General features: G+C 37.2%; 1 non-coding gene across 1 annotated transcript; it reads left to right on the top strand.

Annotated features, from left to right (window-relative positions):
- The first annotated feature begins 11,586 nt into the window (after positions 1-11,586).
- Positions 11,587-11,693, top strand: LOC139879173 (small nucleolar RNA R71). Its single transcript, XR_011770025.1, has one exon. It is a non-coding gene; the product is annotated as a small nucleolar RNA R71 (small nucleolar RNA).
- Positions 11,694-27,719: the final 16,026 nt, after the last annotated feature.

The raw sequence follows: 27,719 nt of genomic DNA, 5'->3' as shown, positions 1-27,719 counted from the left end.
GAGATACCATAGACACGTATACAATGTTTCGACCTATCATGTCGACACATCTATATATATTTCGGAATAACCATAGACACTCAATATGTGAATGTTGGAGTTAGCTATACAGGGTTGAGGTTGATTCCAAAATATATATAGTTTGAGTTGTGATCAATACTGAGATACGTATACACTGGGTCGTGGATTGATTCAAGATAATATTTATCAATTTATTTCTGTACATCTAACTGTGGACAACTAGTTGTAGGTTACTAACGAGGACAACTGACTTAATAAACTTAAAACATAAAAATGTAATAAAAGTTTTGTAAATATATTTTGAACATACTTTGATATATATGTATATATTGTTATAGGTTTGTGAATCAACCAGTGGCCAAGTCTTACTTCCCGACGAAGTAAAAATCTGTGAAAGTGAGTTATAGTCCCACTTTTAAAATCTAATATTTTTGGGATGAGAATACATGCAGGTTTTATAAATGATTTACAAAATAGACACAAGTACGTGAAACTATATTCTATGGTTGAATTATCGAAATCGAATATGCCCCTTTTTATTAAGTCTGGTAATCTAAGAATTAGGGAACAGACACCCTAATTGACGCGAATCCTAAAGATAGATCTATTGGGCCTAACAAACCCCATCCAAAGTACCGGATGCTTTAGTACTTCGAAATTTATATCATATCCGAAGGGTGTCCCGGAATGATGGGGATATTCTTAAATATGCATCTTGTTAATGTCGGTTACCAGGTGTTCACCATATGAATGATTTTTATCTCTATGTATGGGATGTGTATTGAAATATGAAATCTTGTGGTCTATTATTATGATTTGATAATATATAGGTTAAACCTATAACTCACCAACATTTTTTGTTGACGTTTTAAGCATGTTTATTCTCAGGTGATTATTAAGAGCTTCCGCTGTCGCATACTTAAATAAGGACGAGATTTTGAGTCCATGCATGTATGATATTGTGTAAAAACTGCATTCAAGAAACTTATTTCGTTGTAACATATTTGTATTGTAAACCATTATGTAATGGTCGCGTGTAAACATGATATTTTAGATTATCATTATTTGATAATCTACGTAAAGCTTTTTAAACCTTTATTGATGAAATAAAGGTTATGGTTTGTTTCAAAATGAATGCAGTCTTTGAAAAACGTATCATATAGAGGTCAAAACCTCGCAACGAAATCAATTAATATGGAAAGTTTTTAAGCAATAAGAACGGGACATTTCAGTTGGTATCCGAGCGTTGGTCTTAGAGAACCAGAATTTTGCATTAGTGTGTCTTATCGAATTTTTTAGGATGCATTAGTGAGTCTGGACTTCGACCGTGTTTACTTGAAAAATGATTGCTTAACAAATTTTGTTGGAAACTATATATTTTTAACATGTGAATATTATGTGATATATTAATCTCTTAACGTGTTTGATATTATGTGATAGATGTATACCTCTAGAACAAGTCCCATTGACTCACCTAATAATAACGAAGAGTCGAATATATATTGGACTGATTCACAAGTTCTCGAAGAAGAACCGGAAGAAGAATCAGAACCGGAAGAAGAATCAGAACCGGAAGAGGAGGAACCGGAGGAGGAAATAGAACCGGTGCGGGAAATAATAAAACGGTTAAGTAAAAGAAAATCCTCAACCAACCGACCAAGGTTAATTATGGTCAATGGTGTTTCCACCAAGGAAGCAAAATATTGGGAGGATTACCAATTCTCCGATGAATCGGATTCCGACGAGAATTCCGATGATGTTATAGAAATTACCCCAACTGAATTTAAAAAGGCAAAAGAAAATAATAAGGGAAAGGGCACAAAAATAGAGAAATCTAATTCCAACCCCGATGAACTTTATATGTATCGTCAACCCCCGAAGTCCTTAAGTTGTAACAATGACCCGGGAACCTCTAAACCACCAGGTTTTTCTAAACCAATGTGGAAAACGACGGCTCGTATTAGGGGAACATCATATATCCCTAGAAACTTGGCAAAACGAACCAAAACCGAAGAAGAAGAAATGAGCGAGTCGGAATAATATAGTTGTATTCGTGTGGTGTAATATATGTAATATAGTCTGCTTATGCTTTATGATATATGTAAAAAAAATTGCTTGTATTAATAAGTATTTTTTTTATGAATCTAACTCTTCGTCTATTTTACAGTATAAAAACACAAAATGGATAGACAACCCAATATTTTAAGAGACCTACCCGGAGACATGATTGATGAAATCTTGTCTAGAGTTGGTCAGAATTCTTCGGCACAGCTATTTACGGCGAAATCAGTTTGCAAGACATTCGAAGAACGTTCCAAGAATGCCTTGGTTTATAAGAGACTTTCATTTGAAAGATGGGGGATATCACATTGGGAAACCCATAAGTTACGATGTGTTTACTTTGACGCATATATTGCGGGGAACCCAAATGCTATTTTACGCAACGGGTTAAGAAATTATTTTGACTCAATGTATCCGAATATAGGACTTCAAGATTTAGAAAAAGCGGCTAACATGCAACATAAAGAAGCATGCTATGCTTACGGGTTAGTAATGTTCGCTTCTCACCAAAGTGAGAACAAGAACATCGGGCTATAACTATTAAACAAAACGTTCCCACAAGTGACGGAGTTGGTAATTGGGGTAAGAAATGAGGTTTTTAGATTGTTACGGGACTGTTGGACATTACGTAACCTTCATCCTTTTGACGACGTTACAACACGTTGTCATACTATCGGTCACAACGGTTACGTTCCATAAGACCAAGGATGGGAAGTAGTATTAGTAAAACCAGAATGCATGACTTGTTTCTGGACGTATGAATTACGTGTCTTTGTTGCCTTTGCTGAACGCCTTATTTATTAACTAGAATTATCTTCGCAACTACTTTGTATCAAAGTTTTATGTGCTATATTTCATGCTATATGTAAAAAAGCAGTATTGTAAGTTTGCAAGTTATTGTATAAAGGTTTGAATATGATATATATATTTTTTTTGTGATTAGTTTTTCATATAGAATTGTAGTAGTTGAAATGGTATGTTAGCTACTAAGTATGAACTTAACGGGTAGGTACTACCCGAATTAAAGAGTATAAAATGCTAATATGAAGAAAGAGCTTTTATAAATAAGTTCATATTATGCTACGAAATACTATTGACTACTCTTGGTATTCTGTATGATTAACTTGTTTCATTTGACTATTTTGAGGGAAATGGCACAAACTACTCGACACACATTGAATATGAGCGAAGAGGAATTTCGTGCCTTTCTTGCCTCAAACATAGCCGCAGTACAGGCTGCGCTACATACCAACAATAACCTTGGATCTAGCAGTACAGGAAATCGTGTAGGATGCACCTACAAAGAATTCACTGCCTGCAAACCTTTGGAATTTGATGGAACCGAAGGACCGATCGGATTGAAATGGTGGACCGAGAAGGTCGAATCGGTGTTTGCCATAAGTAAGTGTACTGAAGAGGACAAAGTGAAGTACGCTACGCATACCTTCACAGGTTCTGCGTTAACATGGTGGAATACCTATCTAGAGCAAGTGGGACAAGATGATGCTTACGCACTACCGTGGTCAGCATTCAAGCACTTGATGAATGAGAAGTACCGTCCCAGAACCGAGGTCAATAAGCTCAAGACAGAACTTAGAGGGTTATGAACCCAAGGATTTGATATTACCACGTACGAAAGACGATTCACAGAATTGTGCCTATTGTGTCCGGGAGCGTTCGAAGATGAGGAAGAGAAGATCGACGCGTTTGTGAAAGGATTACCGGAAAGAATCCAAGAAGATATAAGTTCACACGAGCCCGCCTCCATACAACAGGCATGTATAATGGCTCACAAACTAGTGAACCAGATTGAAGAAAGAATTAAAGAACAGACTGCTGAAGAGGCCAATGTGAAGCAAGTCAAAAGAAAGTGGGAGGAAAACGGTGATAAGAATCACCAATACAACAACAGCAATTACAACAATAATCGCAACAACTATCTCAACAATCGCAACATCAATCGCAACTACAACAAACGTCCCAACAACAACAACAACAACAACAACAACAACAACAACTACAACAATCATTCCAACAACAATAATAACCGCAACAACAACAACAATCAGAAGCAGCTATGCCAAAGGTGTGACAAGTATCACTCGGGGTTCTGCACCAAATTTTGCAACAATTGTAAAATAAATGGTCATAGCGCTGTGAAGTGTGAGGTCTACGGACCAGGGGTTAACAGAACCAAAGGAACAAATGGTGTCAGAACGAGTAATGGCGGAGCAAGTAGTGTCGGAGCAAGTTATGCCAATGTAGTTTGTTATAAATGTGGAAAACCGGGCCATATTATTAGAAATTGCCCGAACCAGGAGAACACGAATGGACAAGGCAGTGGAAGAGTTTTCAATATTAATGCGGTAGAGGCACAGGAAGACCCGGAGCTTGTTACGGGTACGTTTCTTATTGACAATAAATCTGCTTACGTTTTATTTGATTCGGGTGCGGATAGAAGCTATATGAGTAGAGATTTTTGTGCTAAATTAAATTGTCCATTGACGCCTTTGGATAGTAAATTTTTACTCGAATTAGCAAATGGTAAATTAATTTCAGCAGATAATATATGTCGGAATCGAGAAATTAAACTGGTTAGTGAAACATTTAAGATTGACTTGATACCAGTAGAGTTAGGGAGTTTTGATGTGATAATCGGTATGGACTGATTGAAAGAAGTGAAAGCAGAGATCGTTTGTTACAAAAATGCAATTCGCATTATACGAGAAAAAGGAAAACCCTTAATGGTGTACGGAGAAAAGGGCAACACGAAGCTACATCTTATTAGTAATTTGAAGGCACAAAAACTAATAAGAAAAGGTTGCTATGCTGTTCTAGCACACGTCGAGAAAGTACAAACTGAAGAAAAGAGCATCAATGATATTCCCGTCGCAAAAGAATTTCCCGATGTATTTCCGAAAGAATTACCGGGATTACCCCCACATCGATCTGTTGAATTTCAAATAGATCTTGTACCAGGAGCTGCACCAATAGCTCGTGCTCCTTACAGACTCGCATCTAGCGAGATGAAAGAACTGCAAAGCCAATTACAAGAACTTTTAGAGCGTGGTTTCATTCGACCAATCACATCACCGTGGGGAGCTCCTGTTTTGTTTGTCAAGAAGAAAGATGGTACATTCAGGTTGTGTATCGACTACCGAGAGTTGAACAAACTTACCATCAAGAATCGCTACCCACTACCGAGAATCGACGACTTATTTGATCAACTACAAGGCTCGTCTGTTTATTCAAAGATTGACTTACGTTCCAGGTATCATCAAATGCGGGTGAAAGAAGATGATATTCCAAAGACTGCTTTCAGAACACTTTATGGTCATTACGAGTTTATGGTCATGCCGTTTGGTTTAACTAATGCACCAGCTGTGTTCATGGACCTTATGTACCGAGTGTGTGGACCATACCTTGACAAGTTTGTCATTGTTTTCATTGATGGCATACTTATTTACTCAAAGAATGACCAAGAACACGGTGAACATTTGAGAAAGGTGTTAGAAGTATTGAGGAAGGAAGAATTGTACGCTAAATTTTCAAAGTGTGCATTTTGGTTGGAAGAAGTTCAATTCCTCGGTCACATAGTGAACAAAGAAGGTATTAAGGTGGATCCGGCAAAGATAGAAACTGTTGAAAAGTGGAAAACCCCGAAAACTCCGAAACACATACGCCAGTTTTTAGGACTAGCTGGTTACTACAGAAGGTTCATCCAAGACTTTTCCAGAATAGCAAAACCCTTGACTGCATTAACGCATAAAGGGAAGAAATTTGAATGGAAGGATGAACAAGAGAAAGCGTTTCAGTTATTGAAGAAAAAGCTAACTACAGCACCTATATTGTCATTGCCTGAAGGGAATAATGATTTTGTGATTTATTGTGATGCATCAAAGCAAGGTCTCGGTTGTGTATTAATGCAACGAATGAAGGTGATTGCATATGCATCTAGACAATTGAAGATTCACGAACAAAATTATACGACGCATGATTTGGAATTAGGCCCGGTTGTTTTTGCATTAAAGACTTGGAGGCACTACTTATATGGGGTCAAAAGTATTATATATACCGACCACAAAAGTCTTCAACACATATTTAATCAGAAACAACTGAATATGAGGCAGCGTAGGTGGATTGAATTGTTGAATGATTACGACTTTGAGATTCGTTACCACCCGGGGAAGGCAAATGTGGTAGCCGACACCTTGAGCAGGAAGGACAGAGAACCCATTCGAGTAAAATCTATGAATATAATGATTCACAATAACCTTACTACTCGAATAAAGGAGGCGCAACAGGGAGTTTTAAAAGAGGGAAATTTAAAGGATGAAATACCCAAAGGATCGGAGAAGCATCTTAATATTCGGGAAGACGGAACCCGGTATAGGGCTGAAAGGATTTGGGTACCAAAATTTGGAGATATGAGAGAAATGGTACTTAGAGAAGCTCATAAAACTAGATACTCAATACATCCTGGAACGGGAAAGATGTACAAGGATCTCAAGAAACATTTTTGGTGGCCAGGTATGAAAGCCGATGTTGCTAAATACGTAGGAGAATGTTTGACATGTTCTAAGGTCAAAGCTGAGCATCAGAAACCATCAGGTCTACTTCAACAACCCGAAATCCCGGAATGGAAATGGGAAAACATTACCATGGATTTCATCACTAAATTGCCCAAGGACTGCAAGTGGTTTTGATACTATTTGGGTAATAGTTGATCGTCTCACCAAATCAGCACACTTCCTGCCAATAAGAGAAGATGACAAGATGGAGAAGTTAGCACGACTGTATTTGAAGGAAGTCGTCTCTAGACATGGAATACCAATCTCTATTATCTCTGATAGGGATGGCAGATTTATTTCAAGATTCTGACAGACAATACAGCAAGCATTAGGAACTCGTCTAGACATGAGTACTGCCTATCATCCACAAACTGATGGGCAGAGCGAAAGGACGATACAAACGCTTGAAGACATGCTACGAGCATGTGTTATTGATTTCGGAAACAGTTGGGATCGACATCTACCGTTAGCAGAATTTTCCTACAACAACAGCTACCATTCAAGCATTGAGATGGCGCCGTTTGAAGCACTTTATGGTAGAAAGTGCAGGTCTCTGATTTGTTGGAGTGAAGTGGGGGATAGACAGATTACGGGTCCGGAGATAATACAAGAAACTACCGAGAAGATCATCCAAATTCAACAACGGTTGAAAACCGCCCAAAGTCGACAAAAGAGCTACGTTGACATTAAAAGAAAAGATATAGAGTTTGAAATTGGAGAGATGGTCATGCTTAAAGTTGCACCTTGGAAAGGTGTTGTTCGATTTGGTAAACGAGGGAAATTAAATCCAAGGTATATCGGACCATTCAAGATTATTGATCGTGTCGGACCAGTAGCTTACCGACTTGAGTTACCTCAACAACTCGCGGCTGTACATAACACTTTCCACGTCTAGAATTTGAAGAAATGTTTTGCTAAATAAGATCTCACTATTCCATTAGATGAAATCCAAATCAACGAAAAACTTCAATTCATCGAAGAACCCGTCGAAATAATGGATCGTGAGGTTAAAAGACTTAAGCAAAACAAGATACCAATTATTAAGGTTCGATGGAATGCTCGTAGAGGACCCGAGTTCACCTGGGAACGAGAAGATCAGATGAAGAAGAAATACCCGCATTTATTTCCAGAAGATACGTCAACACCTCCTACTGCTTAAAATTTCGGGACGAAATTTATTTAACTGGTAGGTACTGTAGTGACCCAAACTTTTCCATGTTGATATATATATTAAATGAAATTGTTATTTACATGATTAAGTGTTTCCAACATATTAAGCAATCAAACTTGTTAAGACTTGATTAATTGAAATAGGTTTCATATAGACAATTGACCACCCAAGTTGATCGGCGATTCACGAACGTTAAAACTTGTAAAAACTATATGATGACATATATATATGGATATATATATAGTTAACATGATATTATGATAAGTAAACATATTATTAAGTATACTAACAACGAACTACATATGTAAAAACAAGACTACTAACTTAAGGATTTTGAAACGAGACATATATGTAACGATTATCGTTGTAACGACATTTAATGTATATATATCATATTAAGATATATTAATACATCATGATATCATGATAAAATAATAATTTAACATCTCACTTGATATAATAAATATTGGGTTAACAACATTTAACAAGATCGTTAACTTAAAGGTTTCAAATCAACACTTACATGTAACGACTAACGATGACTTAACGACTCAGTTAAAATGTATATACATGTAGTGTTTTAATATGTATTCATACACTTTTGAAAGACTTCAAGACACTTATCAAAATACTTCTACTTAACAAAAATGCTTACAATTACATTCTCGTTCAGTTTCATCAACAATTCTACTCGTATGCACTCGTATTCGTACTCGTACAATACACAGCTTTTAGATGTATGTACTATTGGTATATACACTCCAATGATCAGCTCTTAGCAGCCCATGTGAGTCACCTAACACATGTGGGAACCATCATTTGGCAACTAGCATGAAATATCTCATAAAATTACAAAAATATGAGTAATCATTCATGACTTATTTACATGAAAACAAAATTACATGTCCTTTATATCTAATCCATACACCAACGACCAAAAACACCTACAAACACTTTCATTCTTCAATTTTCTTCATCTAATTGATCTCTCTCAAGTTCTATCTTCATGTTCTAAGTGTTCTTCATAAATTCTACAAGTTCTAGTTTCATAAAATCAAGAATACTTCCAAGTTTGCTAGCTTACTTCCAATCTTGTAGAGTGATCATCCAACTTCAAGAAATCTTTCTTATTTATAGTAAGATATCTTTCTAATACAAGGTAATACTCATATTAAAACTTTGATTCAATTTCTATAACTATAACAATCTTATTTCAAGTGAAAATCTTACTTGAACTGTTTTCGTGTCATGATTCTGCTTCAAGAACTTTCAAGCCATCCAAGGATCCTTTGAAGCTAGATCCATTTTTTCTCATTTCCAGTAGCTTTATCCAGAAAACTTGAGGTAGTAATGATGTTCATAACATCATTCGATTCATACATATAAAGCTATCTTATTCGAAGGTTTAAACTTGTAATCACTAGAACATAGTTTAGTTAATTCTAAACTTGTTCGCAAATAAAAGTTAATCCTTCTAACTTGACTTTTAAAATCAACTAAACACATGTTCTATATCTATATGATATTCTAACTTAATGATTTAAAACCTGGAAACACGAAAAACACCGTAAAATCGGATTTACGCCGTCGTAGTAACACCGCGGGCTGTTTTGGGTTAGTTAATTAAAAACTATGATAAACTTTGATTTAAAAGTTGTTATTCTGGGAAAATGATTTTTATTATGAACATGAAACTATATCCAAAAACTATGGTTAAAATCAAAGTGGAAGTATGTTTTCTAAAATGGTCATCTAGACGTCGTTCTTACGACTGAAATGACTACCTTTACAAAAACGACTTGTAACTTATTTTTCAGACAATAAAACTATACTTTTTCTGTTTAGATTCATAAAATAGAGTTCAATATGAAACCATAGCAATTTGATTCACTCAAAACGGATTTAAAATGAAGAAATTATGGGTAAAACAAGATTGGATAATTTTTCTCATTTTAGCTACGTGAAAATTGGTAACAAATATATTCCAACCATAACTTAATCAACTTGTATTGTATATTATGTAATCTTGAGATACCATAGACACGTATACAATGTTTCGACCTATCATGTCGACACATCTATATATATTTCGGAACAACCATAGACACTCTATATGTGAATGTTGGAGTTAGCTATACAGAGTTGAGGTTGATTCCAAAATATATATAGTTTGAGTTGTGATCAATACTGAGATACGTATACACTGGATTGTGGATTGATTCAAGATAATATTTATCTATTTATTTATGTACATCTAACTGTGGACAACTAGTTGTAGGTTACTAACGAGGACAGCTGACTTAATAAACTTAAAACATCAAAATGTAATAAAAGTTTTGTAAATATATTTTGAACGTACTTTGATATATATGTATATATTGTTATAGGTTTGTGAATCAACCAGTGGCCAAGTCTTACTTCCCGACGAAGTAAAAATCTGTGAAAGTGAGTTATAGTCCCACTTTTAAAATCTAATATTTTTGGGATGAGAATACATGCAGGTTTTAAAATAGACACAAGTACGTGAAACTACATTCTATGGTTGAATTATCGAAATCGAATATGCCCCTTTTTATTAAGTCTAGTAATCTAAGAATTAGGGAACAGACACCCTAATTGACGCGAATCCTAAAGATAGATCTATTGGGCCTAACAAACCCCATCCAAAGTACCGGATGCTTTAGTACTTCGAAATTTATATCATATCTGAAGGGTGTCCCGGAATGATGGGGATATTCTTAAATATGCATCTTGTTAATGTCGGTTACCAGGTGTTCACCATATGAATGATTTTTATCTCTATGTATGGGATGTGTATTGAAATATGAAATCTTGTGGTCTATTATTATGATTTGATAATATATAGGTTAAACCTATAACTCACCAACATTTTTTGTTGACGTTTTAAGCATGTTTATTCTCAGGTGATTATTAAGAGCTTCCGCTGTCGCATACTTAAATAAGGACGAGATTTGGAGTCCATGCATGTATGATATTGTGTAAAAACTGCATTCAAGAAACTTATTTCGTTGTAACATATTTGTATTGTAAACCATTATGTAATGGTCGCGTGTAAACAGGATATTTTAGATTATCATTATTTGATAATCTACGTAAAGCTTTTTAAACCTTTATTGATGAAATAAAGGTTATGGTTTGTTTTAAAATGAATGCAGTCTTTGAAAAACGTATCATATAGAGGTCAAAACCTCGCAACGAAATCAATTAATATGGAACGTTTTTAAGCAATAAGAACGGGACATTTCAGTTGCGTCTTGTCTTGTTGTGATCATGTTGATGATTCGTAGTAGGACATCGTCTGGACTTATCTCTGGTGGGGTAATGGATTTGGTGGGTGGGTTGTGAGGATGAGCTAGGATCTTATCGGTGTAGACAACAGAGTCCTCACATTCGTCCTCGTATACCTTGGCCAGATGTGGGTCAGTACAATTTTAGCATAATTGAACTTGAGACACATGTTGCGGAATTTTCTTTAGCTCTCCAACTTCTTTGGTGAGGTTTTCTATTTGGTCCGAGAGATATTTTATGGTTTTGATAGGATCGGAGGCGGAAATCGGTGTTGCTGATGAAATGTGCTCTTCCGTGTTCCAATCATGATGGTGCATAGTCATCTCCTCGATCAATCTCCAGGCCTCGTCAGCAGTGAAGTTCATGAAGTTACCTTGAGAAACAGCATCAAGAGTAGACATACTATTCTGATTCAGACCTTTGTAGAAGGTCAAAATTTGATCAGAGCTCTCAAGACGGTGATTCGGGCATCTTCGAAGCAAGTGTCTGAATCTTTCCCATGCAGTGTAGAGTGATTCATCATATGCTTGTTGAAAGTTTACGATATCATTCCTAAGTCTGATTTGTTTTGATGGGGGAAAGTACTTGATTAAGAAATTTGTTGCCATTTCCTCCCATGAGGTGATATAGTTGGGTTCTAACCCCTCGAACTAGGCTTTTGCATGAAGAGTTAAGGAATAGGGGAATAGATACAGATGAACTACATCTTGTTCAACCCTGTTTTGCTTATATGAGTTGGAATAGGAGAGGAATTTATCTAAGTGAGAGTTGGGATCGTCAATTGGTAAGCCATCGAATAGACAGTGATTCTGAATGAGTTGTATGATGCTATGCTTAAGCACAAAAGACGCTCCATTAACCTCTGGATAGAGTATCGGTCCTCCTCGTCCTTCTAACGAGGGTTTGGTGATGTCAGCGAGAGTGATGCGTGCGGCCATTGTCGAACTATCGGCAGGTAAGTGTGGATCTCGTCGGATGGGTACAATGTATGATATCAGATAGATGAAAGGATGTGTCGGAAGAATTCTTAGCGATCTAAGTAGGTTAAACCATCCTAAAGGTTCACTAATAAGGAAGTCCATTTTAAACTTTTTAATTAATCTAAATTAAGCTAATATTATCTAACCTAACTACGGTAAACTAGTAACTTCTGACAAAGCAAGTTTCTATCAAAAGGTTCTCTTAAAAACTAACTAATCTAAACAGGCTCCAAATCGTACTACCGCTCCCCGGCAGCGGCGCCAAAAACTTAACTACCCCGTGATATGCCCGAATTGGACGGTTTATTTATGCGGCGTCGTTAGGTTGTAAAACGTCAACTCAGGATACCAACAGGAGAAGTCGAATGTTTAATTTATATATGATGGGCCTAAATCTATTATTCCTTCCTATGGGTTAGCAAGGGCAAATACGACCTAGGGTCGTTCCTTGAGCGGTCGAATTTGAAGCGGAGCTTATCTAGATAATTTAGTGATTAAGATGGGTTTGTACACAATTCAGTATCTAAGACTAGTAGCCAGGTACACCTTGTGTGGAGAGGCATGATCCTTTTGGTCCCAATAAATTGGCGACTGTTCAGAAAATCCAATAACCAAGTCCAACCGGTTTATTCTAGACACCACTTTATCCAGAATATCAAATTGTGTAAAGGAAATAGTTGGGTTGATTTGTTTATATAATTGTAATTAAAATATTAAAGCAATATAATTAAAATAAGCTAGCTAGCATGCAACAACTAAGGACAGAGAAGACGTGGTTCACCATGATTTAAGATAACGTAGTGTCGGGATGATTATGAGACACTCCTTGGACAGATATACCTTGGTGTGAATACTAGATTCCCTACTAAGCGGTTTCCCGGTTAGCATGTCATGAGGAACTAGGCTTTGAAGATTCCTATCTGATGGACTATGCTCAACTCCCGATGCTTTATCCGGTTTAAGGATATAAGCGGCCCATCTTGGATGCAGTGCATACCTTGAGCGCACGAATAAAGTAGCATAGGTGTATAGAATATCCAACCTTTCTTAACACCTTAGTGTATCACCCAAGTGAGTGGTTATGATTGTGTTTCGAATCCCTTTCTGTCAATGGTTTGGTGAAATCTAAGGGTTTGTAGACAAATTAGAACATCTGATAGTTCTCAGTCATCCTTAAATTTATAAGCTTAGTTTGTATTGTAGTGTGTTAAACTCCCATTTATGACTTAAACCAGCCCTTACTTAAATCTATCTAATAAATCCCTTAGTTATCCACCATGTACTAGACTTATAGTGGTTCCATAGCTTCTAACCTTGACCATGCTCAAGTGGTCCTATAGTACATCAACACTGTACTCTACTGTTGCAACAGTATTTCCTCGAGTCTTATACTCTTGACCAATGTCTTGATCTGGTCCTACGGTAATTCCCCATGTACTTTATAGTATTTCCGATGGGTTCATACCTTGACCAATGTATAAACACAGATAACTAATTACCTATATAATGTCGACTTTATAAAAGGTTTTAATCACGTTTATTGGTGGAAGGACGATAATAACGAGGTTTAATATCATAGACAGAAAGCGAGTACGAAACGATAATCATCCCTAAATAACATTAATAAATCATGGCAAACAATCAAGCAATTACTCACACATCATGGCAACAAGCATTTCAATCATTAATAAATCACAAACATCAAACAAGAACATTATGATGGATTAATAAAAGAAAACGATAGATAGTACCGGATAATGTCGGCAGAATAACACTTGTATTACTTCATAATATCCATTGCGTTACAATGCTTGATAGCTTCTACTACTAACTACATACTAATCTCCTATTGATCACTAGAGAGCGACAATAGATAGATAACTACATTTCCTAATCTCTGTACTTTTCTCTCTCTAGAAACGTGAGAGAGAAAGTAGAGAGAGAACTAATCTCCTATAGATCACTAGAGAGCGACTATAGAGAGATATTTTAGAGAGAGAAGTGAAGAATTGGTGTGTTTTTTGGTGTGTTGAAATGAGAAGTGAAGCCCTCCTTTTAAAAGCAAAGCTTGGGGGCAAAATAGTAATTTTTGGCCAAAAAACGCCTGGCAGGCCGTTTGGCAAGGTGCACTGGCAGGCAGTATTTTCTGAAAAACGCCTGGCAGGCCGTTTGGAAAGATGCACTGGCAGGTCGTATTTGGCAAGCCGTTTGCATACTGGCAGGCCGTTTGGCAGGTGGTATGGCAGGGCGGATTTTGTGCTGGTCAGCCCTGATTCCTTAGATCGTAACTTGATTTCACCGTTTTCGCTCTAGAATCCTCGTTTTAGCTCTGTTTTTGACGATTCTTGCGCCCACGCGTTTGTAATTGAATATCCTACAACATGAGGTTAAGTAATTAAACTTTTCCAAAAATTATAAAATAAGTTATTTAAACGCGAGTTAATCGTCTTAGCCGGTTTTGCTCGTTTTTCCTCGTTTCTCATCCGTTTTTAGTGATTCTTGAAACATAGCCTTTGTAATGAGTAAATCTACCAAATTAAACAACAAAGTGATTATTTTGGTGATAAAGTTTGGAACTTTATGGTTTTAGGGCTCAATATCGGGGGTAAAAACGTGACTTTTCTCATGTCTGTGTTCATGTCAATTTGATACATGTTCTCATGTCTTTTGGGTGTTAGTTCCCTGTCTTATCAAAAATAGTGCCAATTTTCCTTCTGAATTGAACTATCTTATTTTTGCTTGTCAGTTGGCTTATGCTGAGTAAGTTGTGTTTAAGCCCAACGACATATGCTACATTTGAGAATGTAACATTCCCATTTGTTAAAGTACCAAAACCCTTTGTGTAACCCAACGAATTATCTCCATATGAAACAACTGGACCATCCTTTTCTTGATAGTCCATTAACAGGGATTTACTTCCGGTCATATGCCTCGAACAAACACTATCGAAATACCAGATTTGCTTGTTTTGAATGCCCTGCACAGTAGCTAAGAGATTAGTTCTTTTTGGCAACCTATCCAAGGATGGGTTCTAGAAGGGTCAACTTTGATGATCTCTTTCTGTCTGCTGGTTTGCATGGAGAAGTAGCAGCAGATGGGGTTAGGGTTATATTGCACCGGTTGGCTAAGTGAACCTTGCTACCACACTTGTAGCATTTTCTCACATTTAGTATCGGTGACTGGTCATACAATGAGTAAATGGGTGCAGTAAGATCGGGTCTACTTTCAGATATGGCAGCTATGAGCTGGTCAAGCTTAACAGTCATTATCTCAGTGATAGATGACTCAGCACATGATTTCACAAGTTGGTTCACTTTAGCTTTTCCCTTAAGGGCAGCTTTCCTTTTAGAACTAGTACCATAATCATGGTATACTGCTTTGCCTTTGTTGTTCGACAAGCCAGTGTGGGAAGTTATTGACCCGTCAGCTGATACCGGACGATTCATGTGAATCTTGATTGCTGCCTTTGACTTGCCAGTATTGCGTTTTGCTGGCTTGTCAGCAGCTACTGGTTGACCAGCACAATTTTCATCAGCTGGCTCAGCATTGGTGGAATTTGAACATGAAGGGGAATCAATTGTTTTTTACTTTCTTCGGTTGTTTTCAGTGATTTCAATTTTAATGCGTCTTTCCTTTGGAGTCATATAGTAAATGCTTGAGGGATCAGTAGTTTCATCGATTGAAGTACTGGTTTCCTTGGCTTTTACTTCATCCTCCAAAATTTCTTTCATGGACGGTGGTGGGGTCTCTATAGGTCTGAAAAACTTATTTGTTAAGACCTTTTTACCCTTAACTATCTTGAAAAAAGTATTTGGCAAGACAGCTTCAGGATCAGTTTCGAGAATAGGGTCCATGTAAGTAACTTCTACAATATCAGCAGCAGCAGCATAGTCACCAGCAAAGAAGGCTTCAACTTAAGCAGGCACCTGCTTATTTACACACTTAGCTGTGCGTTGAGCAGAAGTACACCATGAAGCAACAAACTTCTTGAGGTCATTTAGCTGGTTCTTAACATCTGCTGCCTCAACGTGAAGAGACTTTAAAGCAAAATTTTGTTTTTCAAGTTTTGAAATTTCATCCTTCAAGATCTTAATTTCATCAGTTTTGCTTTTAAGTTTATCATTTAAAGATTTGTTATCATTTTTCAAAACTTCTTCACGTTTACTGCCTCTGCATAGATCAACTCTTAGGTAGTCAAACATTTCAGCTTTTTCATCATCAGTATAAGTTCGAAAATTATCAACCTTATACAGCATTTCAGTTTTTCATTGAGGTGAATCCTTTTTCAGGTCAGCTTACCTCATATCAGACACAAATGTACTACGATTATCATCCTCATCAGACTCCTCGACCTCTTTGGCTATCAAACACAGCTTTTTACCAGAAGCATAACCAGTATCATCATCATCAGTATCACTATCAGAAGATGAAGAAGAGCTGGTTTCATCCCAGTCATGATGCTCAGCAACTAGAACCTATCCTGGCTTCTTTCCCTTATTATCAGCCTTTGTACTTTCCTTCATCTGAGCTTTCATAGCTTTGTACTTGTTCTTGTACTTGTCAGCTTTTGAGAAAGAGTTAGCATGTGAGACAGAAGGTTTCATGGACATGCATTCAGCTGCAAAATGTCCAACCTTCTTGAAACGACCTGTCTATAATACTATAAATGTGGTACATTATTCATTGGTTCCATAGCGAGGTATTTGACCTCTATATGATACGTTTTAGAAAATATTGCATTCGTTTCATAAAAAGCACACCATTATTATACATAATGCATGTTTTAAACAAATGGGCGATTATTTAAGGAATAATCCCCATATTACATTAGTTTCCAAATACTACACATGTGACATAACAGTTGAATATAATACATGACAAAGGTTTTATTGAATGTAACACTTCATTTAAACAAAAGCATGAGACTCCATGCACAGCTTGCTCAGATAATGCAACAGCGAAAGACTTTCTTAAGGACCTGAGAATAAACATGCTTAAACAGTCAACACAAAGGTTGGTGAGATATAGGTTTTAAAGCCAGCATAAGATATAATAATAGACCACAAGATTTCATGTTATAAACGTTTCAGCAAAGATATTCTATATGTTGTTGAGCGCCCAGTAACTATACTTAACAGATGTTTTCCATGCATATCCCCTTTTCAAAGTTATCTCTATACCGTACCAAGTGTAGTAAAAACGAAGTACTAAACACCCGTTATGAACTAGTGCTAACTAGCCCAAGTGGGGTTGTCAAACCCAATAGATCTATCAATAGGATTCGCGCTTACATGTTAATCACATGTAACAAATAGTTACCAGACTATTAGGGATATATACAAAGGTACAACTCAACATAGAATATATATTTAAGTACTTGTGTCTATTTCGAAAAATAAAAGATGCATGTATTCTCATCCTAAAATATTTGTAGAGTTTAAAAATGAGACTATATACTCACTGTCATAAAAGTATAGTTTTAACAAGTTTTCAACTTATTAAAATATAGCAGATGTCCTTGGATTCACAAACCTATAATAATAATAACGATTCAGATAATAATACATATGAACAAAATTAATATAGCAAGTTTATATAATACCTTCAATCACATGTGATTGTTTAAGTTCATACTTTCAATCACGTGTGATTGTTTAAGTTCATATTTTCAATCAGGTGTGATTGTTTAAGTTTATATTTTCAATCACGTGTTTTAAGTTGTCAAGTTAGCAGTCCAACGTTCGTAGTTCACAATTAGTAGTCCACAGTTAGTAGTCCACAGTTAATAGTAAATATATAGATCGGTACATCACCTTGAAATAATCAAGACATAGTATACACGTATTGTATAAGACTCAATCATGACCCACAATACCGCTATTGTAGTTACACGTATTGTGTATGTGGTGTCTTTTAATTTATCCAACGTATTGTGTAACCATGACATGTTAGAATACATGTATAATACAAGAAAAGTTAGCTAAGATATGGTTAGTAAAGATTTTTGTAAAATTATCACGTAGTCATTTTAGCCATTTTTAACCAATATTGTTTTACTCATAATTTCTTCATTATAAATCCGTTTTGAGTGAATCAAATTGCTATGGTTTCATAACGAATTGAAATTTGTAAAAATAAACTGAAAAAGTGGTGGTTTATAGTTGGATTTACAGGTTACATGCCTATTTTTAAAGAGGTAGTCATTTCCATCGAAAGTACGACATCTTGATGACCATTTTGAAAGACATACGTCTACTTTGTGTTTAACCATGATTTTTGGATATTTTATCATGTTCATATGAAATATCATTTTCCTAGAATAATAACTTTTAAATCAAATATTATGATAGTTTTTAATTATCCAACCCAAAACAGCCCCCGGTTTTACTATGACGGTGTATGTCCGATTTTACGGTATTCTTTGTGTTTCCAAGTTTTAACTCATTAAGTTAGCATATCATATACATATAAAATATGTGTTAAGTTATTTTTAAAAGTCAAGTTAGAAAGATTAACTTTATTTGCGAACAAGTTTAGAATTAACTAAACTATGTTCTAGTTTATAAACTCTTATATAGATGGCTATAATTATATGAATTGAACAAGAGTTTTGGTAAGGCTAATACCTTGATTTAAGAAAGGGAAGCAGCTGAATATGAATAGGATTTCTAGAGCTTGAAAGACTCCTTGAAAGGGTGCTTAAAGATAACCAAATTTGGAATCAAAACTTAAATCAAAGGAGGTGTTCTTGATTACTAATTCTATGGTGTTTATGGATTGTTTTTGTAACTAGTTTTTGTTGTAGATAATGAAGGCTTATTAGAACTTGAAGAGAGGATATTAGAGAGTGTTTTTATAGAGAAAGAATAAGAGAATACTTGGAAGAGAATTGAAAGTAGAATGGATGTAAATGTGTGTAAAAAAATACCATGTAAGGTCTTTATATACTAGTTGTATTTTGTTGTTTTATGACAAATATCTAGGATAAGTTAAATACTATGAGGTCATGCATGAAATAATAAGATTGATGATGTCATGCATGAAATAATACATCAATCATGAAAATTACTATTGGTATATACGAATAGTAAATACTTTATGTTGTCTTTTTTTGACTAATATCTAGTATAAGTTAAATTGATAATGTCATGCATGACATAATAAGATTGATGATGTCATGCATGACATAATACTCCACTAATACAGATTTTTATTAGTATATATCAATAGTAAATACTTCTAGAAGCTTCGTATAATACGTGTATATATACTATATGAATACGAGTAGGATTCTTGAGAAAAATGAACGGAAATACGAGTATAGCTATCCTTTATATGTTTTTGTATATTATTAAGTGTATTTAATACTTTTAAGGTTGTATTTATACTCATAATACATTGTATGTAAATACATTTTAACATAAGTTAATTACGTCATTTAAATAGTAACATATATTGTTCGAAAACTCTTTAAATTAGTAGTATGAAAATATATATAATACTTTGTTAATATACTTAATGAGATATTTAATTATCATATTTTCAAGTTATATATATATATATATATATATATATATATATATATATATATATATATATATATATATATATACACACACACACACACACACACATATATATATATATATATATATATATATATATATATATATATAATTAATACAAATTATGACGTTCGTGAATCGTAGGATTAAATGGGTAATTGATTATATGAACACAGTTCAAAGTTTTTGAGATTTCCACATTACAGACTTTGCTTATCGTGTCAGAAACATTAAATCATTTAAAGATAAAGTTTAAATTTGGTCGGAAATTTCTGGGTCGTCACACTTCTCACAATTGTAACACTCAGATTTAGGACCCTTGACTGATTTGCTGCTATACCTAGCACTTGATTTGTTACTACCTTTGTATAACTTGCTGGTTTTATTACGATTAAACCTTTTGAACTGCCTAGCCAGCAAAGCCATACCTTCAGCAAACCCTTCCACATCATCTTCATCATCACTGCTCTCTTCAGACCCATACCACTCTCCACATCATCTTCAGCCAACTCTTATTGTGCTGTCAACTTTTGAACCAGTAAAGCCTTTTGAGCTTTCTTTTTAGCATTAGCAATAAGAGCAGTATCATCTATTTTAGAAGATTTTGAAGTGGTGGGGGCATGTAGCGACCCCGACAAATCGTCAAATGACGGCGTCATCTACGTATGGTCCCATTACATGGTCGTAAGTCTTTATAACAAAGTTTGACCGAAAAGTATGTCGCATTCATTTCATAAATAAGGGTGTTTCAAAGTTTACAAAAGTAGTTTCCATAACAAGTACATAACAATGTTTAAAGTTTGTATGAAACACGTGCGACACGATTAAAAGTAGTCAAAAAGACGCTCCACGTATGCAAGTATACTCGACATCCAATGCAAGTATCAAAAAGTATGAGCGGAAGCATATATCACCTAAGTTCAAGGACCTGAGAAAAACATAGAGAATCTGTCAACGAAAACGTTGGTGAAATCATAGGTTTAAATAAGTAAGTGAGTAAAAGTAAGTTGAACCACAAGATTTGCAACATCGATAAAGTCATAGTACATTCTAAAAGTTAATATTCACGAGCACTCAATTATCAAGGCTTAACATTCCGTCCGTTGAACCCCGTAATAATAGTGTTAGAACATACACTGTTTCCCGAAAATATATTTCACCCGTAGACGGTAGCGAACCGTCCGAAGTGAGGGTTTGTCAAACCCATATGGCCATATAACATAAGTTCTCGCTTACACCATCTGATGTAACTAATGATAATCGAATTGAGGATTTGTGTTCAAACTCGTATGTAGAATGTTTGTTTTCCCTGTACTTGTGTTCACGTAGTTTAAAAGAACGTTTATGTTTTCTCATCCCAAAAGTAAGTTCAAAAAGAGTAAAAGTAGGACTATGATCTCACCTTGTATGCACGAATCAAAAAGTACTTCGACAAGTAACGTGTGCAAAGAACAATGCTAGTCTTGACCTAAACAAATAGGTGGTATCAATAACGATAGTCACGAAGGGTAAAGATGTTCAATTAGTCCTATGGCTCGTTACGACTCGATTATATTAGCATGTGAATCAACTAGTCAAGTTTCATGCAAGATACAAGTAAATAATCATGTTAGAAAGGTTGTATAAGTATTTGGTTAAGTTTGACAAAAAGTCAAACTTGGTCGGGTCAAAGTCAACGGAAAAGTCAACATGGTCGGGTCGGGTCTCGGACAAATTTTCTATGCTAGTTATTCATATATAAGCATGTTAAAATAAGTTGCAAGTGAATTGGAGGTCTAGAACATCCCAAACATTTTTCGTCAAATGACAACCCAAACAGCCAGTTTTAGTACAATAGGACGGCGTCCCAAATGGCTAGACGGCGTCCCAAAATGAAGGGTGGGACGGCGTCCTGATATCCTAGACGGCGTCCAGGTTCAAAAGGTGGGATGGCGTCCCCAGTATCTGGACGGCGTCCTGATCGGTTTCCAGGCCCTGTTTGTTGTATTTCCTAAGTGCACGAACCAAAACACAAACCAACACATTTCATGACCCGCAAACAATCAAGATATGTATCTTATATCATCGGAAAGGTAATTAAGCATACAACACAACCTAACACTTACAACTAACATTCCATGTCATTCAAATCATTAAAAGTCCATTTTAAGTTCATGAAACCTTAACCTAAATTCACCAAATTTCATAATCAAGTTTAGGAGGTTTCATTAATCAAACTATACATCATAATGAAGCTAGTAACACTAGAAACACAATTAAAACATGAACTCTTAGCATCAAACAACATATGAACACTCAAATTTCAAGATTAAGCATGTCATCTTTCAATATGAACTAGTTACATCAAAATATCAAAAACGAGCATACAAATCACATAAACAAACTAGACTCGAGCCATAGACACTAATTAACAACCTTATAACTTAAAAAAAAATCTCAAGAACACAAGAATTAGTGATTTTAGAAAGTTACCCAAAATTGATGAAATCGGTATGGAAACGAAGAGGAGATCACGAGGAGTTCAAATATGCAATTTGTTTTGATCGAATCCTTCTTGAACGAATTTGGATGATGATTGAAGGTTTGAGGGTTTTGAGAGAAAAGGTGAAGTAGTAAAATGAAAGAGATGAATGAATGGATGAGAATAAGGGTTGACTCTTTGACCTAGTCAAATGTTTCAACCTTTGGCAAGTTTGGTCCCTCAACTTTAAACCGGGTGCGGGAATTACCTAAACGAGATAATTCAACGCATATTAACGGGATGTGTTATAAACATATAACGGAACTTAAATAGTTAAACGGAAAAGTAAACGGAAAAAGGCGGAATCTTACATTACCTACACCTTAAAAGAAATTTCGTCCCGAAATTTAGGTAGGCGTAGTAGTCGTTGTTTCTTCCTCGGAATCTGACGTTTCCGGGACCGGGAATAGATGAGGGTGTTTCTTTCGCATTTGATCTTCTCTTTCCCAAGTAAACTCGGGTCCCCTTTTGGCGTTCCAACGGACCTTAACAATCGGGATCCGGCTTTGTTTTAATTCCTTCTCGACGTAGTCCACAATTTCAACCGGTTCCTCCACAAAATGGAGTTTGTCATTAATAGTAAGTTCCTCGAGAGGGACGACGATATCGGGCTCGGCGAGACACTTCTTCAAGTTAGATACATGAAAAGTAGGATGGACGGAGCTTAGTTGAGGCGGAAGGTTTAAACGATAAGCAACGGTTCCAATACGCTCTAAGATTTCGAAAGGACCAACGTACCGCGGATTTAGTTTCCCACGTTTCCCAAAACGGATGACACCTTTCCAAGGTGCGACTTTTAACATGACGCGGTCACCGACTTGAAATTCGAGGTCCTTGCGTCTTTTGTCGGTATAGCATTTTTGACGACTCCGGGCCGTCCGAAGCCTATCTCGGATTTGAAGAATCTTTTCGGTTGTTTCGTGAATGAGTTCGGGCATGGAAATTTGCACGTCACCCACTTCGGCCCAACAAAGAGGAGAGCAACATTTTCGACCATATAACGCTTCAAAAGGTGCGGCCTTAATACTCGCGTGATAACTATTATTGTAAGAGAATTCGGCGAGAGGTAAGTGATTGTCCCAAGCTTTTCCAAAATCAACAACGCAGGCTCGTAACATACCCTCTAAGGTTTGTATTGTACGTTCACTTTGCCCATCGGTTTGGGGATGATATGCGGTGCTCATGTCCAAACGCGTTCCCAACGCTTCTTGTAACGTACGCCAAAATCTAGAAACGAAACGACCATCTCGGTCGGAGATAATCGATAAAGGTACACCGTGTCGGGCTACAATCTCCTTAATGTATAGTCGTGCAAGTTTCTCCATTTTGTCGGTCTCTTTCATGGTGAGAAAGTGCGCGGATTTGGTGAGGCGATCGACAATGACCCAAATAGTATCATAACCGCCCGACGTTTTTGGTAGTTTGGTGATAAAATCCATCGTGATCCTTTCCCACTTCCATTGCGGGATCTCGGGTTGTTGAAGTAACCCGGACGGTCTTTGGTGTTCGGCTTTGACTTTAGCGCAAGTCAAACATTTGGCAACGTAAGTAGCGACTTCCTTTTTGATGTTTGGCCACCAATATCGTTCTTTAAGGTCGTGGTACATCTTATTGGCGCCGGGATGAATCGAGTATCGCGATTTGTGGGCTTCGTCTAGGATGAGGTTTCGTAATTCGCCATATCTAGGCACCAAAATTCTTCCGGCATAATATCGAATTCCGGTCTCCTTAACTTCGAATCGGGAGACGAGAATGTTTAAAAGTTCGCGTGCGATGTTGTTGTCCTTAAGAGCTTCATCTTGGGCTACCCGAATTTGGCTATTAAGGTTGGAGTGGATGGTGATATTCAAAGCTCGGACACGAAGAGGCACCGCTCTTTCCTTTTGACTTAAGGCATCGGCCACTACATTTGCCTTCCCGGGGTGGTAACGAAGCTCGCAATTATAATCGTTCAAGGTCTCAATCCACCTTCGTTGTCTCATGTTTAGTTGCTTTTGATCGAAGATATGTTGGAGACTTTTGTGATCGGTAAAGATAGTACTCTTGGTACCAAGAAGATGATGTCTCCATAGCTTAAGTGCAAAGATGACGGCACCGAGTTCAAGATCATGTGTCGTGTAGTTTCGTTCGTGAACCTTGAGTTGTCGAGAGGCATAAGCAATGACTTTCTTTCGTTGCATTAGTACACACCCATAACCGTTTTTCGAGGCATCACAATATACAACAAAATCATCATTGCCTTCGGGAAGTGACAAGATAGGAGCGGTGGTTAGTTTAGTTTTCAAGATTTGGAAAGCGGTTTCTTGTTCGGATGTCCAAACGAATTTTCGTTCCTTGTGAGTTAACGCGGTTAAAGGACGAGCGATTAGGGAGAAATCCTTGATGAATTTACGATAGTATCCGGCGAGACCCAAGAATTGACGAATTTGAGTAGGAGTAGTAGGAGTCTCCCATTTACTAATGGCTTCAATTTTTGCGGGATCGACTTTAATGCCTTGATCACTTACAACATGACCAAGAAATTGAACTTCCTTTAACCAAAATTCACACTTGGAGAACTTGGCATATAGTTGCTCTTTTCTCAAGAGCTCGAGCACGAGTCGGAGATGTTCTTTGTGTTCCTCTTCGTTTTTAGAATAGATCAAAATATCATCGATGAACACGATAACGAATTTGTCGAGGTAAGGTTTGCACACGCGGTTCATGAGATCCATGAACACCGCCGGTGCGTTAGTGAGACCTAAAGGCATGACAAGGAACTCATAACTACCATAATGAGTCCGGAAGGCGGTTTTGGAGACATCTTCCCCTTTAACCCTTAGTTGATGATAACCCGAACGGAGATCGATTTTTGAGTATACACGAGAACCTTGTAGTTGATCAAAAAGGTCATCAATGCGAGGAAGAGGATATCGGTTCTTAACCGTCAATTTGTTTAGTTCACGATAATCAATGCACATTCGTAGGGATCCGTCTTTCTTCTTGACGAACAAAATCGGAGCGCCCCATGGTGAATGGCTAGGTTGAATGAAACCACGGTCAAGTAACTCTTGGATTTGACTTTGTAATTCTTGTAATTCGGATGGAGCGAGTCTATACGGTGCACGCGCTATGGGTGCGGCTCCTGGAATAAGATCGATTTGAAATTCAACCGGTCGATGAGGTGGAAGACCCGGTAATTCGTCGGGAAATACATCGAAAAAGTCACTAACAATTGGCACATCTTCGATGCGCTTTTCGTCGGCCTCGACTTTCTTAACGTGAGCAAGAATCGCGAAACAACCCTTGCGAAGTAGCTTTCGAACTTTAAGGCACGAAACGAGATTGAGTCCGGTGCAATTTTTGTCGCCATAGACAATCAATGGTTCACCATTCTCGATAGGAATTCGGATTGCGTGAAGATCGCAAAGAATGTGAGATTTATTTTTGACCATCCAATTCATACCGATTATTACATCAAAACTCCCTAATTCCATGGATATCAAGTCAATTTCAAATTCCTTACCCAAAATGTTCAAAGTACACCCCCGGTAATATGTGTCGGCACTTAAGAGTTTTCCGTCGGCCACTTCGATGGAATAAGTAGTATCTAAAGGGTGTGGTGGAGTGCAAAGGGTAGGAGCCAAAGTCTTAGACACAAAACATTTATCGGCACCCGAATCGAATAAGCAAGTAACATAAGAGTTGTTGAGAAGAAACGTACCCGTGACTAGTTCATTGTCATCTCGGGCTTCCTCGGTGTTGATGTTAAAGGCTCGGCCTCGGTTGTTGGGGTTGGCTTTCTTTTTCGGGCATTCGTTCTTATAATGGCCCGTTTGGCCACATTCGTAACAAGTGACCGTTTTTGGAGGATTGGGCCCCTTTCGAGCAACGGGGGCGGCGCTTGTGCAATTGTTGGCCCTATGACCAACACCTTGGCAACGGTGACAAACTAGCTTGTTACATTCGCCGTGATGATGCTTGTGGCATTTGTTGCAAAAAGGTAAGTTTCCGACATAACCCTTCTTGCCGTCGTTGTTGAAAGGCTTTTTGGTGAAGGTGTTGTTGTAGTTGGTTGATGGAGTGGCTTCCCATTTCCTTTTGTTGCCACCCGACTTGTCCTCGGTCTTAGGAGCCGGCACTGCGATTTCATCAACCGTTTCGATTAATTGACGGGCCATGTTCATAGCGGCTTGATGAGTAGCGGGTTTGGATGACATCACCCCTTGTTTGATGCTTTTTGGAAGACCGAGCATGTAGAGCTCAATCCTTTGAGATTCGGGGTTAACAAGATTAGGACACATCAAGGATAGTTCGGCGAAGCGTTGATTATAAGCTTTAAGATCGTTTCCGACCGCTTTCAAAGCTCTTAGTTCTTCCTCAAGCTTTCGGGTTTCTTCGCGCGGAAAATATTCAACAATCATCTTTTCCCTTAGATCGGCCCAAGAGAGGGCATGAGCTTCATCGGTACCCACCGATTGAACATAGGTGTTCCACCATGTTAGAGCAATTCCGGAGAAAGTGTGGGTGGAGTATTTGACCTTGTCTTGATCCCGACAACCGCTTATGCTAAAGACGGCTTCCGTTTGCTCAAACCATCGGGTGAGCACCACCGGTCCCCCGGTCCCATCGAAAGTGTGAGGTTTGCACCCCATGAAAGCTTTATAGGAGCACCCTTCGCTAGAGTTACCGGCTCCCTGGTTATTGTTGTTGTGGTTGGTGTTATTGTTGTTGTTAGACGAGTGACCGGCCATGGCCGCATCCACGGCGGTGGCTATCATGCGTTGTAAGGCTTGTTCGGGAGTTTCATTGCGTCGTACACGGCGAGGAGCCATTGTTCCTTCAAAACAAAAGAATACCGTTGGTTAGTATTCTAAATAATACTAACCGTGATATGGGATAAAGATAGAGAGAAAATTTTCCTTGACCCGCCTTAAATTCTTTATGTCATAATGTCGGTATGTTCATATGAGTCACCGTAATATAATTTCCGGGAATTATATTACCCTAATTCATATGTGCATTCGACATTACATCATATAGTCAAGGTGGCGTGTCAATTAAATTATATAACGCAAGATTTAGATAGAATAAGAGTAGATATGAGTAGAAGAGTTAGAGTATAAATGCACAATTTGTCAAGTAATTCCTATGTCAAGTCTATATGCCGGTTGTAGTCTAGACTCACCAATGTACCCTATGACTCGGGGTTGACACCAATGAACTCTAAATCCCTACAACCAAAGCTCTGATACCACTTGTAGCGACCCCGACAAATCGTCAAATGACGGCGTCATCTACGTATGGTCCCATTACATGGTCGTAAGTCTTTATAACAAAGTTTGACCGAAAAGTATGTCGCATTCATTTCATAAATAAGGGTGTTTCAAAGTTTACAAAAGTAGTTTCCATAACAAGTACATAACAATGTTTAAAGTTTGTATGAAACACGTGCGATACGATTAAAAGTAGTCAAAAAGACGCTCCACGTATGCAAGTATACTCGACATCCAATGCAAGTATCAAAAAGTATGAGCGGAA

Source organism: Rutidosis leptorrhynchoides, chromosome 11 (genome assembly GCF_046630445.1).
Source record: "Rutidosis leptorrhynchoides isolate AG116_Rl617_1_P2 chromosome 11, CSIRO_AGI_Rlap_v1, whole genome shotgun sequence".
NCBI classification, from domain to species: Eukaryota; Viridiplantae; Streptophyta; class Magnoliopsida; order Asterales; family Asteraceae; genus Rutidosis; species Rutidosis leptorrhynchoides.
The sequence above is the reverse complement of the archived record's forward strand: the minus strand, read 5'-3'. Positions and strand labels throughout refer to the sequence as shown.